We start from the raw sequence: 15,087 nt of genomic DNA, 5'->3' as shown, positions 1-15,087 counted from the left end.
CACCTTTCTACTGATATGTCCTCACTTTGAATGAATGGAAAATATCCTTAGAAAAATGTAAATCATGTGTTTTCATAACATCTTTGTATCACACGAGGGGCATGCATATGCCTGACATGTCTGCATTTGAATACTCCAGAAATGTCCTGAGCAATGGGTTAGATTCTTACCAAATTCCAATACATCCTTGGGTTCAAGATGGGGAAGGAAGTTCACCTTATAGACCCATGAAGTATGGTTTTACAGCCATGTGAATAGGAGCTCATTTCCAAGATTTGGCATTGACCGGGTGGCCTCAAGAAGGTCACTTTGTGTGTCTGATGCTAAGTTTCTCCATCTGTGCAGTGGGGCCACCAAATCCTACTTGTTGAGTTGCTCTGTTAGCAACAGTATCTGCCATATAGACAGTATCTGTGTACAGTATCTGCCATATAGACAGTATCTATGTATAGTATCTGCCATATAGACAGCCATTAACACATAACAGTTAATACAGTTCCACTGTCCCTTCTCTACAAATTTTCAGAATCCAGAAATATTTTAATAATTTATTTGATGACAAAAATCTGACCTAAATCTGACCTAACATGAACAGACATGAGGCTATTTATTGTTTTTTTTTACTATTAATCAGAATTTTAAAACAAAAGCAGAAATATTTTAAATGAGATTCGTTGGGACAACATTGGTTATCATTATGTAACTTTCTGGTGTACGACTTCGTGACATGTCTGTATACTCCATTGTGTGCTCACTAACCCAAGGCCAGTCTCCTTCCATCATCATATGTTCAACCCCTTCTTCCTCTTTGTCCCCTGCTCACCCCCATCTCCGTGGTAACCACCCTTCAGTGGTCTGCTTCTGTGAGCTTGTTTGTGTTGCTTTTTTGTTTTATATCCCATACATGAGTGAAATCATACACTTCTTGTCCTTTTCTCTCTGTCCTCTTTCACTTCACATGATACTCTCAAGATCCAACCGTGTTGTCGCAAATGGCAATATCATTTCATCATTTTTAGTAGCTGAGCAGTGTTCCACTGTGTATATGTACCACATCTTCTTTGTCCATTCATCCATCGACAGACACTTAGGTTGTTCATCTCTTGTCTGTTGCGAATAATGCTGCAATAAACATAGGGTACATATATCTTTATGAATGAGCATTTGCAAATTTTGAGGGTAGATACCAAGAAAAGGGGTTACTGAGTCATAAGGTAGCTTTATTCTTAGTTTTTTGAGGAACCACCATATTCTTTTCCATAGTGGCTGCATAAAAGCAGAAATGTTTATGTGTTTGGTTACAGAGTGCTGCCGCACATCCTGTTAGAGATCATGTGTAACAAATGGCATATACTCTAAATTACCTTTCAAAACTCTAAAAAATTCTGAATTCCCAAACACATCTGGCCCCAGTGGTTTCAAATAAGGGACTGATGACCCATTTTATCACTAGGGGAGCAAATTTCCTCCATATCTAGCTTGTCAGAATATTTACTGAAAACAAAAATTCTTTTGACTGCATCTCTGACTCACAGTACGTTCCCCAAGCCCCACCCTGTTCTTCCTGAGCTCTTTTGATTTGGGGGGAAGTTGATACTATGATAGCAGCCCAGTTCCTCGATCTGATAGTTGCAACTGAACTGAAATCTGCCTCTCTCTATGTTCTTCTACTTGTCCCAGTTCTGTGAAGCTGAGAAAACAGAGGAGAAGCCAGCTCCCTCTTCTAGGCATCTGTCCCCCAAATTTTCGAAAAATGTTATACTCTTATTTAAGTCTTCTCTTATACAAACAATCTCACTTCTATAGCCACTTATCTAACCCATTTCCAGCCCTCTTCTAATTATTCTTTATCTTGTGAATTTTCCACTTAACATGTGTTATCTACAATGAATATTATGGTCTTTGTCTTGAAAACTCTAGTTCCAGACATTGATAATCAACGTCATCTTAATCTTGCCCCAATCCAGCATCTTCCCAGGGGCTAAAGTTTTGTGCAGTGGATGATTCAGACCCAGTTTGAATGCTTGATTAAACCTCAGGCAAGTTATATAAACTCTCAGAGCCTCTGTCTCCTTATCTGTACAATGGGGATAATAATGTGAGCTTTGTGGTACAGCCGTAAGGATTAAAAAGGCCCAAGACAAAGCCAGCAAGTAATAAATGGTAATGCTTATTATTAAAAGTTTAATAAAGAATCCTCCCCTTCCCCATTATCATTATGTTTTTATTACTGTCTTAGGCCAATACCGGTACTATCAAAATTCCCAACAGGCCTAAGACATTGGTTGGTTTATTTTTGTGTCTAATCCATATGAAGGTAATCTGTCACTGTGAAGATACCATTTGTGGAATAAGCAGTTTCTGACAGACTTCAGGGGAAGTCACTGTATTTTTTTCTTCTTCTCCCATCTCTTTTCAACTAAATGCAGCTTCCCAGACAATTTGATTGACACAAACACTCAAATCTGTACCTTTCAGGCCCCTATTTAGAGATCGACAGTCGAACTCTGTTTGTTTTTCCAGCCTAAAAACCAAGTAGATTCCAGAGTATCTTGTTTCTCATTTTTGAGACTGTGCATCCTATGTGAATGTTTCCAAGTGTACAGAGTGGAGCCATAAATTGTATTTTTATCAGTGCCAAAAACTTGGTGCCAAAGAACATCTTGACATTACTATTAGCGTATGTTGTATCCTGTAATTAAGCAGAATCAGCTTGTAGATGAGTTCTTCTGGAGACAGAAGAACTCCTTTCATGGGAGCGTAATCGGAATGAGCTATTGCTCTCATTAAGTTACTTGGCAATACATCACCAGAGTGACCTGTCATTCTAATGATGCATTAGTGTAATTCATCAACAGGGTGAATCCCACTAATAAGGTGTTATTCCAGAGGCAGGACAATCCAGTACAGAAGGCCTCCAGCGGCAGATGCAGGATGATACAGCCCAAGGCCCAAGAACCTCTGTATAATGGATTTCCCCCACCATTCTTCTAACCCTATGAAGTTTAGCTGTTTTTAAGTTATTCAGATCAATGCCCATCCGTCCTCAGACTCTTCCAGTTTTTCTATTCTGACTAATTCCAGGGTTTTTTAGTAGTCTAGAGATAGCCAGCTTTTATTTCTTTGGGTGTAGGATTGAGCCACTTGGCCTTTTCCTGAAGAGTTACGCTTCAAGAATGTTTAGTTTTATAGCTGACAGCATTGAAGCGCCTCTGGATTGCTATCTGATTGTACCATATCTGATTCTAAAGTAGATAAGGAATTAAAAAAAATACAACTGGATGCCACTGCAATAGAAAGAAGGTAGAAGATAACGATGCAAAAATCAAGGCTTTGCCATTACTAAGTCCTGGAGATTTACTATGTAGTACAGGGATTATAGACAATAAAACTGTATTGTAAACATTAAACTTACTAAGAGACTGTATCTTAATTATTCCCACTACTAGAAGAAATGGTCATGATGTGACAATAGAAATGTTGGCTAGCTCTACAATGGCAATCATATTGCAATATAAATCTATCAAATCAATATGCTGTACACCTTATACTTATACACTGTAATATGTCAATTATATCACCAACAAAGTAAAAGGTTCTCTACTAAAAAGAGAAATCAGAGCTAACGTAGTTGGTATTATATTTACCTTGGGACTTCCTGGCAGCAAAATCAAAAAGGGACAACAGGTTGAAGGAATGAAAACCATTTTGTTTGAAAACTTATTTTCTAATCCTAAGAATGTTTTATTTGGATCCATATCTAAGGAAGTGTAAATAATTTAGTGAGCTTCAATGCTAATATCACTGAAAATGCAGTAGTAGTCTTCATAATGATGTGTTACTCTCATTCTTTGATGAAGTTAAAGATATATTTTATTAGAATATATTCACTTAGGGCATTTGTCTGAAAAGGAAAACGGATATGGTTCAACTATATGACGTACTTTTGAAGTAGAGTTAGAAAGCCTACGGGAATAAATGGAATCATTTCTTTCTCCTATTTTTTTCTAATAGCACTTCTCTCCTGAACCTTTTTTAGGAGGTAGATAATAACTCATGATTTTTTAGCTTTATTGAGGTATAATTTAAAATGAATAAAATTTATCCTTTGTAAGCATACATTTTAATGAGTTTTGGCGATTGTATGTAGTTTTGCAGTCACCACTCCAACCATGATATTGAACAATTCCATCACAATATGAAGTTCCCTCATGCTTCTTTGCTGTGGATCCCAGCCCCTAAATGCCCAGCCCTAGGCAACCATGGATCTCCCTTCTGGCACTACAATGCAGCCTTTCTTAGAATTCCATGTAAATGGAATGCACAGGTAGTCTTTTATGTTTGACTTCTTTTCTGTTGCTTCTATGTAGTCATATATATGCACGTTTATTTCATTTTTATTGAGGAGTGGTATTTCATTAAGATTTATGTTTATAAAAAAGTGTAAACGATATTTAAAATAGTAGCTAGAAGGAATGTCCATGTGAATTTAGTAACAAGCATAGAGGTGGCAATACATATTTTCATTCAGAAAACTAATGCCTTCTATTCCAATATATTGAATACTTTACAATGGCAAGCCTGAACTCTAAGTGATGGTGAGAACCTTGTTCTCTAGCCGCTATTATATCTGCAACATCTAGCCCAGTGCCGGCTTTCACTAGGTGATTAATAAATCATTGTTAAATGGGAGACTGAAGGCATTAATAGATGTTCATCATCCACGCACAAGAGTCATGGGAAGAGAGCCGTCCCTCAAGATAAGGAAATAGTAAAATATAAAAATGACAATCGTTACCACTTATTGAGCACTTATCATAAAAGTGCTTGTAAAGTGTGTTGGTACTCTGCACATATTTCAGAGTCTTTACAGGCCTATTTTTAGCTGTATCACCTGTGCATTCTGAAAACCTTTTTGTCCCAGTATATTTTATCCTGAACTGCCAGTTTTAAGATAATCATCTCAGCCCATTTATTATGCCCTGTTCTTTTATTTGCTGTAGAACTGTTTCTAAATATTTAGTAATTTTCTGAATCATGCTCTCTCTTAACTTTCAAGAGTTTTCCTAAACATATAAAAGTATGACCAAGGAATGGTATACTTGGAAACAGAACACCATAGAATGTTAACACTTAAAGAGGATTTAGTCTAATGTCCTCATTTTAACAAAAGAGGAAACTGAACTCTCAAAAATGGCCTACCCCTCTCTGGCTGGTGTGGCTTAGTGGATTGAGTGCTGACCTCTGAAAGGGTTCATGGGTTCGATTCTCAGTCAGGGCACATGCCTGGGTTACTGGCCAGGTCCCCAGTAGGGGGCATGCAAGAGGCAACTACACATTGATGTTTCTTTCCCTCTGTTTCTCCCTTCCTTTCCCTCTCTCTAAAAATAAATAAATAAAATCTTTTAAAATTTTTGTTTGAAAGAATGAGCTACTCCAATTCACACAATATTTGGTGATGAGTTTTGTGCAGTCAAAGATACATTTTTAATAGCCTATGAATCCTAATAAGCAAGCATTTCACTTGCAAAATTGAACTGAAGACAAAAGGGAATTCTCTTAGTTTGCCTACTTGTTCATATTAAAACTTTACTCAGGAGAATTGGAAGTATACAGTCTGCTATATTGGTTGATATTTGTGAACAATTTGAGAAAAAATAATAGCTTTTACAAGAAGAAGCTACATACCTTGATTTAGAATCCATGCCAAGGCAAGTAAAACAGATAAAAGAATGCCAAATTCTATACCAAAACAGACTAAATCTCAACTCAACTGGATGTCTCACCAAGAGGCAAAATATAATGATTATATATCTTAACCTAAAACTCTTAACCTTTAACTCTGGCCTTAAAGCCTGGCCTTTAAGAGGTATTCTCTCTGCCAAATCACTAAATATTCCAGAAATTAGGTTTTCAAGTGGAATGAATTTCAACTGAAATCCTAATAGAAAATTTCAGCTTTTGTCGTACACCCTATCTATGCAATCTAATGTTCACAAGGGTTTGAATTCAGCTGGTAAAGCTTTTGTAGATATAGGCCTCTGCAATACCCTGGATTTCATAGATGTAGTGAATCATCAAGATACAACTGAACCTAACAAAGTGTTGGTTTAAAAAATCCAGTAAGGTGATACCCACATCAGTGCTTTAGATAAAACTTGCCACTAGATAAAACTCTGGCTTGCTCCATCCATCCATCAGTTCAAAAATTATTTATTGAATACTAAGAGCTGGAGTGCTATAACACAGGAAGAAGTAATGTTTTCAGAGAGTGCAAAGGGGAAAACAAAGGGTTTCCATGTGGGAAGGGAATTAGGGAAGATTTCACGAGAAGGCAGCTTGTGAGCTGGGCCTTGTATGAGAAAAAGCATTTTAGTGAGTTAACATCGTGAAGGTGATTCCTGACAGTGCAAAAGAACTCTACGCAAAGGGAGATAAGCAGGGGGCCTCCTCTGTGACTTCATTTTAGAAGTGTATAAATGCCTTCAAAGGGAGATATGCATCACATTTGGTCATGTTGTCATACCAAGCAGATGGAATTTAGCAGCATTTAAGATCCTATACTTTCTAGAACCCTTAAATTTCCAATAATTAATATACCACAACAAATAATGTTGAAGTCTCTCAAAATGGGACATTAGTGAGACAAAATGCCATGATTTGGCTTTTTTTAAAGCATTGCCTGGAACTTTATAATATAATATTCAATTACAAATAAGAAAGAGTTTTACATGCAGCATGACAACTAGATTATAGATGATACACACACACTTCGATGAAGATAACCACCCCTCTATTAGCGATAGTCATTTCTGATCAGTAGGTGATTTTAATTTGCTTCAATAGTATGATAGTTTTGGACTTTCAAAAAAGAAAACCTGGTTTGAACATCCTAATACCCATCACAAATTTATGTGTTGCAAAGTTCTTCAGTCACCTTTCAATTAAGAATGCATCTATTATTCTTAAAACTAGAAAACAGATAAAGTAGTTTTATCTATATAATAAAGTAATTTTTAAATTGCTGGTGTTCTGTCCATGGATGACTGTAATTGATCAAGGCAGCTGTCGCCTTTGTAGGCAAACTGCCCACAAAAACATTCAATGTTACGTGATGCGTGAGGAGAGGAAGAGGTCCGTTTTTCTAAATTATCTGTGTTCCGATTTTTTAAATGTCGTGTTTTCCTTGTTCATTTAGATGACCCATAGAGTTACAAATATCCTCAATTAAACTTCATGGTTACTCTATAAAATTAGGCACTTCCATTACGTTATCGAAGTTTATTTAAGCAGGTAGTACGAGAAGAGCCCTTATTAAACAAGCAATGGAGCTCAATTACAATTACTTTAAAATAGCAGTGAACTTGCTCTGACTTCAGGATAATTTAGTTTTGTCCCCAAAATGCTCCATGGTGATGTCTCTTAGGGAAAAAAAAGTATTACGACCCATCCCTTTTGAAAGGGAACTTAAAATAAGCTTTATGATGAATTTCCCCAGCATGTTATAGAGCTCTCTGTACAAGTTTTCTTGTTTTCTCAGAATAAAACCTGCAAACCTGCCAATTCTGATTTTTTAATATCTTTACTGCATGTATGACAGGTGAACAAGTACAACATCTGCTGTGGGACATGAATTTGATTTTACATTCACCTTGTCTTCAAGCACGTTGGCTGCTGTATGAATTTCTAGTGGGTACTCAATAAAAAATAATGCCTCCCTTCACTTTTCTGGCAGATTCTCCCAACTTCCACGTCCCTCCTTATCAGACTGCTCTCTAAATCAAACAAAAGGAGACACACTAGAAACTGATCAGCATGTGACAGGTTCAGAAAAGCCGAATGTGGGGACTTTGGAAGGACTTACAGTTATCCATCACGGCACCCCAAGAAGACTTAACTTGGTGATCTTTTCCATGATTCAGAACATGTCACTGTAAAAGACCAATTATACAATAGCCCGCAACATTTAAACTTACCATAATTGTTGATTGCCCTGATGAGGTGGTTTGCTCTCACTGACGAGCCCAATTAGTTTCAAACTTCAGTTAATTTTATTCCAGAAACTGGCAGTTGGACACTCAACAGATTTTGCCTGGAGAGATCCACGGTACTGGGAGTGCATTTGTGCAGTTTAAAGGTGGCCATTCAATAGGTTTATGAGCTCAGTGATCAGGTAAATAGTTCTGCTAAAGCTACATTTAGAAAACAAAGAAACTTGAGAAAAATATGTCTGAGTATTTTACCTTGAGTTAAAACAAAAGAAATGTTTTCAGCATTATAAATTATGCAATAAAATCACTCAAATCATCAGCCTGACATTTTGACTCAGCATGGAAGACACAATATGTATCTATTCAAAAAGGGATTTATTTTGATATTAATCATAAAAGCAGTACAGAAATTTCATACTGTTCATAAGTTTTAATTAAAAGGTTTTTTTCTTGCCAATCCTATCCCTCAAAGTTCACAATTAGAATCAGATTACACATATATTTCTGCAACTGTTTTTTCACTTCTCATAATACAAATACAGTCCATGCGGACATGTAGAGGTACTTTTAGAAAGTAACCTTTGACACCTGACTATGGAAGATAAAGAAAGTAGCTCAATTGTATCTTCTTCCATTTAAAAGTGACTGAAATCTGCATAGAGTATATTAGTTTGTTTTTCTTTTAATAACCAGTGGACGTTGCTTTTGTGTCTTGTGGGAGTGAGTGTGGCTGTGGGAAAGACTGATTTTTATACCTTGTAGCTGATTAATACTTTTTGTCTCAAAACCCTCAGATTTCTTTCTCTATCCTTGCAGTGTGGAACCTCTTCAAAATATATTATGTTACTAATTATTCTGTAAGTATTTTTTATGTAAAACTGCAGTGCCTTTGAATCTACAGAAATAGAACTTCCTTTTCATAGGAAATTTTTCTCCTATTATGCCTTTGAGAGTTTTCAGGTTTTGTTTGGTTGGTTGGTTGGTGGGTGGTTGCAAACTTTAAGGGTACTTCATTCTATGCCTGCCATACATGATATAAATAAATTTAATGATTTTTGATTTCCTTTTGCATTTACACTATTTCCGTATGCCGTCCTTCATGTCATTGCCTCTATTTTTAGCAGAATCCGTTCTCCTTCCAGCTGTTCTGATGTGGTTTTCTCTCTTTTAATAATAGTTTTATTGCTTTCTTTCATTCCTTCTCTAACCATAGCCAGATTCCTTTTCATCTTTTTAATTATCTCATCTTTTCTTTCATCTCCTATGTTGATTCTTTGATATTCTTGCCACCTATCAAATATTTCATGTTTCTTTTTATTTTTTTTTAAGTATAGAGGAATATTTGTAGTCTTCTTTATTTCCAACATGCTAAAAGTTACTGCTTGTTAGGTGCCTTCTTACCTTCTTTTGTCGGGAGACTGGGAAGTGTGATAGTAACCACATGCGGGTGTCGCGTTGGATCCTTGTGGAATGCCGGTCCTCTGTGTGTGGCTTTCTGTTTGACCACCACTAGGATAAGCAAACACATGCACATGGGGAGGGGACTGAGACTAAAAGGACGCTCTCTCGCTAATGGACCTTCTGCTCTCAAAAGAGTACTTTTCTTCTGGAGGAACAAACTGCTGGGATGAAGGTTAGGGTGACTCGTAGTGAAGTTTCCTGACCAACTTCCAGTTTGTTTCTCATTTCTCCTCATTTCCTCTCTGTCCATCTCATCTCTAGTAAGTTATCTCAGCACTGCAAGGAGCCAGAAATCTGCAAGGGCTGTTTTGGGTCCTGGATGTGCTATCTACTAACTCAGTCTTCTGTCTTCCACGGGAGGGACTATTACCTGGATCTCTCAGGACCCACCTTCAGGACAGTTTGGAGCCTGCTAGAGGGCTTTGCAAGGATTTATTGGCATTTTTTAAATCCCAATTTGGAACAAAGTTCACTGTTTTGGGCAAAGTATCTTCATAGTGTACTATGACTTGTGGTTGTTTGCTACCTTAATGATGAATTCTATTTTTAATTCCTTTTGCTCATTTCCATGAATTTTAGAAAAAAGGATAGGCATACCTTTACTTTATCATCCCTGCATGAGTTCACCGTGACTTCTTGAAAGTGTACAAATATAAAGATTCCTACATTGAAGTTGATCAATGTAAAAAAGTTTTCAAGTCCTCTCTCAAATCACTGCCAGGCAATCATGATTTTCCATAAATTACCAACATTTGCAATGATCTTTACAAATTCGTATCTTTTACTGATACTTATTCACCTTAATATATAAGTAAGCATTCTGAACCAGTAATGAGTAGCTATGTTGTGTAATGGTAAAGAGATAATGTGGACCTTTTGCTACTATTTCCCTATTAAAGATAAAGTGATAAATGTATGTCAGTAAAATTTAGTTTTGTTTTCTAAGTAGGTGCTTTTTTATAAAATGCAACTGATACCTCTCCACCACATGCGTGTGCACATGCACACACACACACACACACACACATGGTCCCCAGCAGTCATTGTTAGAAAGCATTAAATTGAGCATTTAAGATTAATTCCCTGGCAGGTCAAAAGGAGAACAGCATGTAGCCAATCCTACCTTCGTGTTCCTTCTTAATGGCTCCAGCACAGTGTGAAAAAGTAAACAGTTGTGACAAGAGATGTAATGGATGAGCTGGGTGTAACAGGTCACCCCAACTGAAGCTCATCCTCTCTGTAAGTATACTCGGTAATGAAGTGTACGATAGTTTTTCAGACCATCAAAGACTTGTATTGCAAACCATATTTCTGAGTGAGGAAGGAACTTCAGTAAATATATTATGAATGATGGTGTATAGTGACACCAAAGGACTAAAAACAAATAATAGATAAAGTTTGCTCATCCTGAAGTGTTAGCCTAAGAATCCCTGGTACTAAAATTCCCCTTCTCTCTTCCACATTCCTACCACTGCTCTCTATGATGTGAAAATACACTCTCTTCCTAATGGTTTCTTAATAACTCTTTGGAGGAGTGATTTTATAATTACTATGCACAGTGAACATATTGCTATTTTTTTAATCCAACATACAGCATGCCTTTTCATACACTGGGAACGTAGAGCTACATAGAAAATGAGATGAGACAGTGGTTTGGCTGTCCCTCCTCCCTTCTGAGAATTATAAATAAAAATAGACATTTACCCCTCCTCCCATGAATCCCCAAATCTCAGGAAGATAGACTGACAGGAATAAATCAAAATAATGCCCTATTCATCAGCATAAATGATTGCTCAAACTTGGAGTAGATTATTTCAAAGAAGAGTTAAATTCCTCGTTTGAATTGTATTTGCCCAGTAGTCAATTCCTAACAATTATCAGTCCAGTTCATATTTATTTGGCACTTATTTTGTGTCAGGCACACTGACGGGCATTTTACACACATCACCTAGTTTAATCTTACCCGATAGGAAGCATTTGTTCCTCCATTGACAGAAAGCTTAGGTTAACCCAAAATTATAGGATTGAAAGCACAGTCTTTGTCTCTATACGATGCTATTACGGTGCTGTCCAGCATGGTAGCCACTAGCTACATGTAGCGATGGAGTACTTGAAATGTGGCTACAGTGACGAGAGCCAAATTACTTATTTTATTTAAAAATGGATAGCCACATAGGACTACCATATTAAACAACACAGATCTAGTTGGTCTTCTGTAAGATTAACTTTTTTTTGTTTTCTGCTATAAAATACTAGATAATTGGTATACTGAACAACAACTATATCTCAAATCCTGTATTGAAAATCTTATGAAAATAAGAAAATCTTACCCAATTACAGAAGTTGCCTTATAAGTTTGTTTTATTGGTTCTCAACTTCTGGGAATATCCCCACTAAATTTAACACCAGTAACCAAAAATAAACTTATATTTTGCTATTATATTTAAGGGTTATTTCAAAAAGACATTTCAAAGTAAGAACTCAGTACAGCGGACTTCTGGAAAGTTTAACTAAAAGCCTGTTTATTGGTAAGCAGGGCAGCAAGAAAATGCCTGCCCTCCTCAGAGGACACAAGAGTTTTACCTTCTTATCTGACTTAGTACCGCACCTGTTCTTCCTTCGAAGCCACGATGGCCAGGTCCCTTTGATTACTGGGTCTATTCCAGCTCATCTGAAGTCAAACCCAGAATTTCTTGTCATCCATATGTCTTCTTTAAAGGATTCCTGCTGGGGCCCTGTAGATCGGATTGACAAAAGACAGAACAACAAGAGAAAATGATCCAAATGTAATTAACGTAAGTTTTACATGTTGTGGGAGCCTTCCCTGAAGGAGTGGTTAAACCTGAGCCTTTTTAGACTGGGTTTGATGAAGAGCAGCAAGTCGTGGAAAATGTGATAGACCCAAAGAGGATGTGCTAAGGAGAGCGGACTGGGGTTGGAAACTGAGCAAGCTTGCTCACTCGGCTCCCTCTCTGTGCCTCTCCAGCACTGGAGGGGAGGATGCTTCAGAGGGAGGGCGCTGCTCACAGCGGGGTCCGAAGACTTGCTTCAGGGAAGAAGGGAGAGGTCAGGGAGTTCTTCCTGCATCTGCCATTCCTCAGATTCCTGCAGCTTAAAATATGCAACATACCAAGGTACTATATTTTGGGGGAGCATATTCAGAATCCTGTCATTTACATGTGTTCCATGCATGCACGTGTTAAGGATGACCCTAAGTTTATGATACAGAATTAGTACTGGAATTACTATTAACTTACTCCAGTTTTTAGTAACAAATTGTGTTGGTAAATAAGGCATTATTTTGATTTATTCTTGTCAGTCTCTCTTCCCAATATATGGGGATTAATGGGAAAAGGGGGAAAATGGCCCATTTTGTTCAAATTCCATGAAGTGGAGAAAAACAGCTAGACCACTACCTTACCTTATTTTCTCTGTTATCTCTGTGTTCCTAGTCCTTTCTTCCCTGGGATAATTCCACACTCTTTGGTTCCAGCAAGACCCCCTTTTCTGCCCAGGAAGATGGGTTTCTCCTCCTGAACTCTTGCACATTTCTGAATGACTAATCCCCCACTGGGGTGAAGCAAAAAGAGAAAGGGGGAGAAATTGCCTAGTAGTCAATTTCTAACAATTATCATTCCACTTCATATTTACTTGGCACTTATTTTGTGTCAGGCACACTGACAGGCATTTTACACACATCACCTAGTTTAATCTTCCCAGATAGGAAGCATTCATTCCTCCATTGACAGAAAGCTTAGGTTAACCCAAAATTATAGGACAACAAATGACAGGGAATCCCCCACATGTTCCAGACCTTGGGAACCACTTTTGCTGGTCCCTCTGACCGGAGATCAGGTATTTCTCTTGGAGTTCTATATACCCAACCAAGCCACTGTCCCCACCACCATCAATACAGCTTCAAGACCAAGACTGTCCTCAGCAGTGCTGGGTGGCAGGGTGGGATAGTATACCTCCTGTAATCTGTAGCTCACAGAAGCTCTGTTTTTGGTCCTCTGGCCAGAGAGAGGGATTTGTCTCAGTCATTGTTGCCTAAGCCCACTGCCCAACTCTGTAACTCAGGCCACGGGGTTACCCTCCACAAACCAGAAAATTCAATGTTACAGGTCATTCTCCATTCCTCCCTAACTATCTACAATTGAATATTTACTTTCCAGAGTCCTCAGAGTTGCCTTTTGCATTCTGTCTGGACTCTTTGGTTGTAATATACAGGGAGAACATCTCTCGCTCCATCTCGGCAAGTACTGCACCTTTTTGCCATCAAATATTATGTACGAGCAAAGTTTGACTCAGAAGACCAGAAAAATTCTTCTGGAAGCTGAGCTGAGAATGATAATAGATTCAAAGGTTTAGAGACACTTGAGGTGAATTAGGGTATTTCTTCTCACCAAAAAGAGATTGGGTTTATTTTCAGAGTGTGACCAAAGGTAGAAGATGTTCACTCTTCATTTTAGTTCAAGTTCAGCTCTCTTTTTGCTCTGTGTCTGTAATAGCCATCATGCTTTTTACTCACTTAAATTGCAGACAAAACATTCCATAGATGTAATAAGCAAATTGGCTGTTTCATGTGGTTAACCACTTTTCTATTACTTATTACAGAGCTTGAGTGAGGTTATAAGGTTATAGGGCAGAATGAAGAAACACACAAGCAAATATACACATGCAGTGGAAATGTTTTATTTTAAAAGTCCTTCTTTGACTATTGTTCACTTTTTCATTTGTGTGTTAAACTAGCAATAGAAATCTCAAGATATTTCTCACGGTACTTGTATCTATGAATAACAATGCCAAAAAGTACTCTGATACTTATTCAGATATAAGACTTTCCTCACCTCTGTTTTTTACATTAAATTCAACTCTGGAGTCATATAAATCAAAGATCTCTAGATACCCTATAATATCATCAACCCCAAGTCTACATAGCCTGAGAAAAAAGAACATGTGAATTGTTTCAGGGAACCTTAGTTTTAATTTTATCTTCTCTGGTCTTTCTAGATATCCTTTTTGTGTATTTCCCAGACATATTCAAAGTTCTGATGTATTCATGATGTGATTATCTTACCTCATCATGTAAATGGGTGACCTTATAAATATAGCTGTATGGCCTGCTGCATTTATTCAACAAATATTAATGGTGCCAAAAACAACGTTGACTGTTAGCATTAAACAGTAAGTAAAAACAGTAGATGTGGTGGATAGGTGGGCATCCCACCTAATTTTTCTTATCAAGAGCATTTGAGCTCTGAATAGTTTCAAAGACAATGATAGCCTGTTTGTTCTTGCCTTAAAACAACAGGTGGGTAATTCCTTGCTTTACGTTCCTATGGCCAAATACTCATCATACTGACCTTCTAATGAAGAAAAAGTCCTCTTCTAGAAAGTCTTTCTTTATATATGGACATTACGTTTCTTATAAAAAAAGAACAAGAGGAAGAAATGAAATGCAGGATCTGAGGAGGGGAGAGAGGGATGTAGGGAGGTAGAGAAAGGTAGAGGAGGAGGACAGAGAAGAGGGAAGAGGAAAGAAGGAGTATTCTCGTTTTCCCTCACTAGGTACTTTAAGAAATATGAAAGAGCTTGTGCTTTAAACTTTAATGTTAATACATACATGTGTCAT

The sequence above is a fragment of the Phyllostomus hastatus genome, unplaced genomic scaffold (assembly GCF_019186645.2).
Source record: "Phyllostomus hastatus isolate PE091 unplaced genomic scaffold, TTU_PhHast_1.1 phas_scaffold_129, whole genome shotgun sequence".
Lineage (NCBI taxonomy): Eukaryota > Metazoa > Chordata > Mammalia > Chiroptera > Phyllostomidae > Phyllostomus > Phyllostomus hastatus.
The sequence above is the reverse complement of the archived record's forward strand: the minus strand, read 5'-3'. Positions refer to the sequence as shown.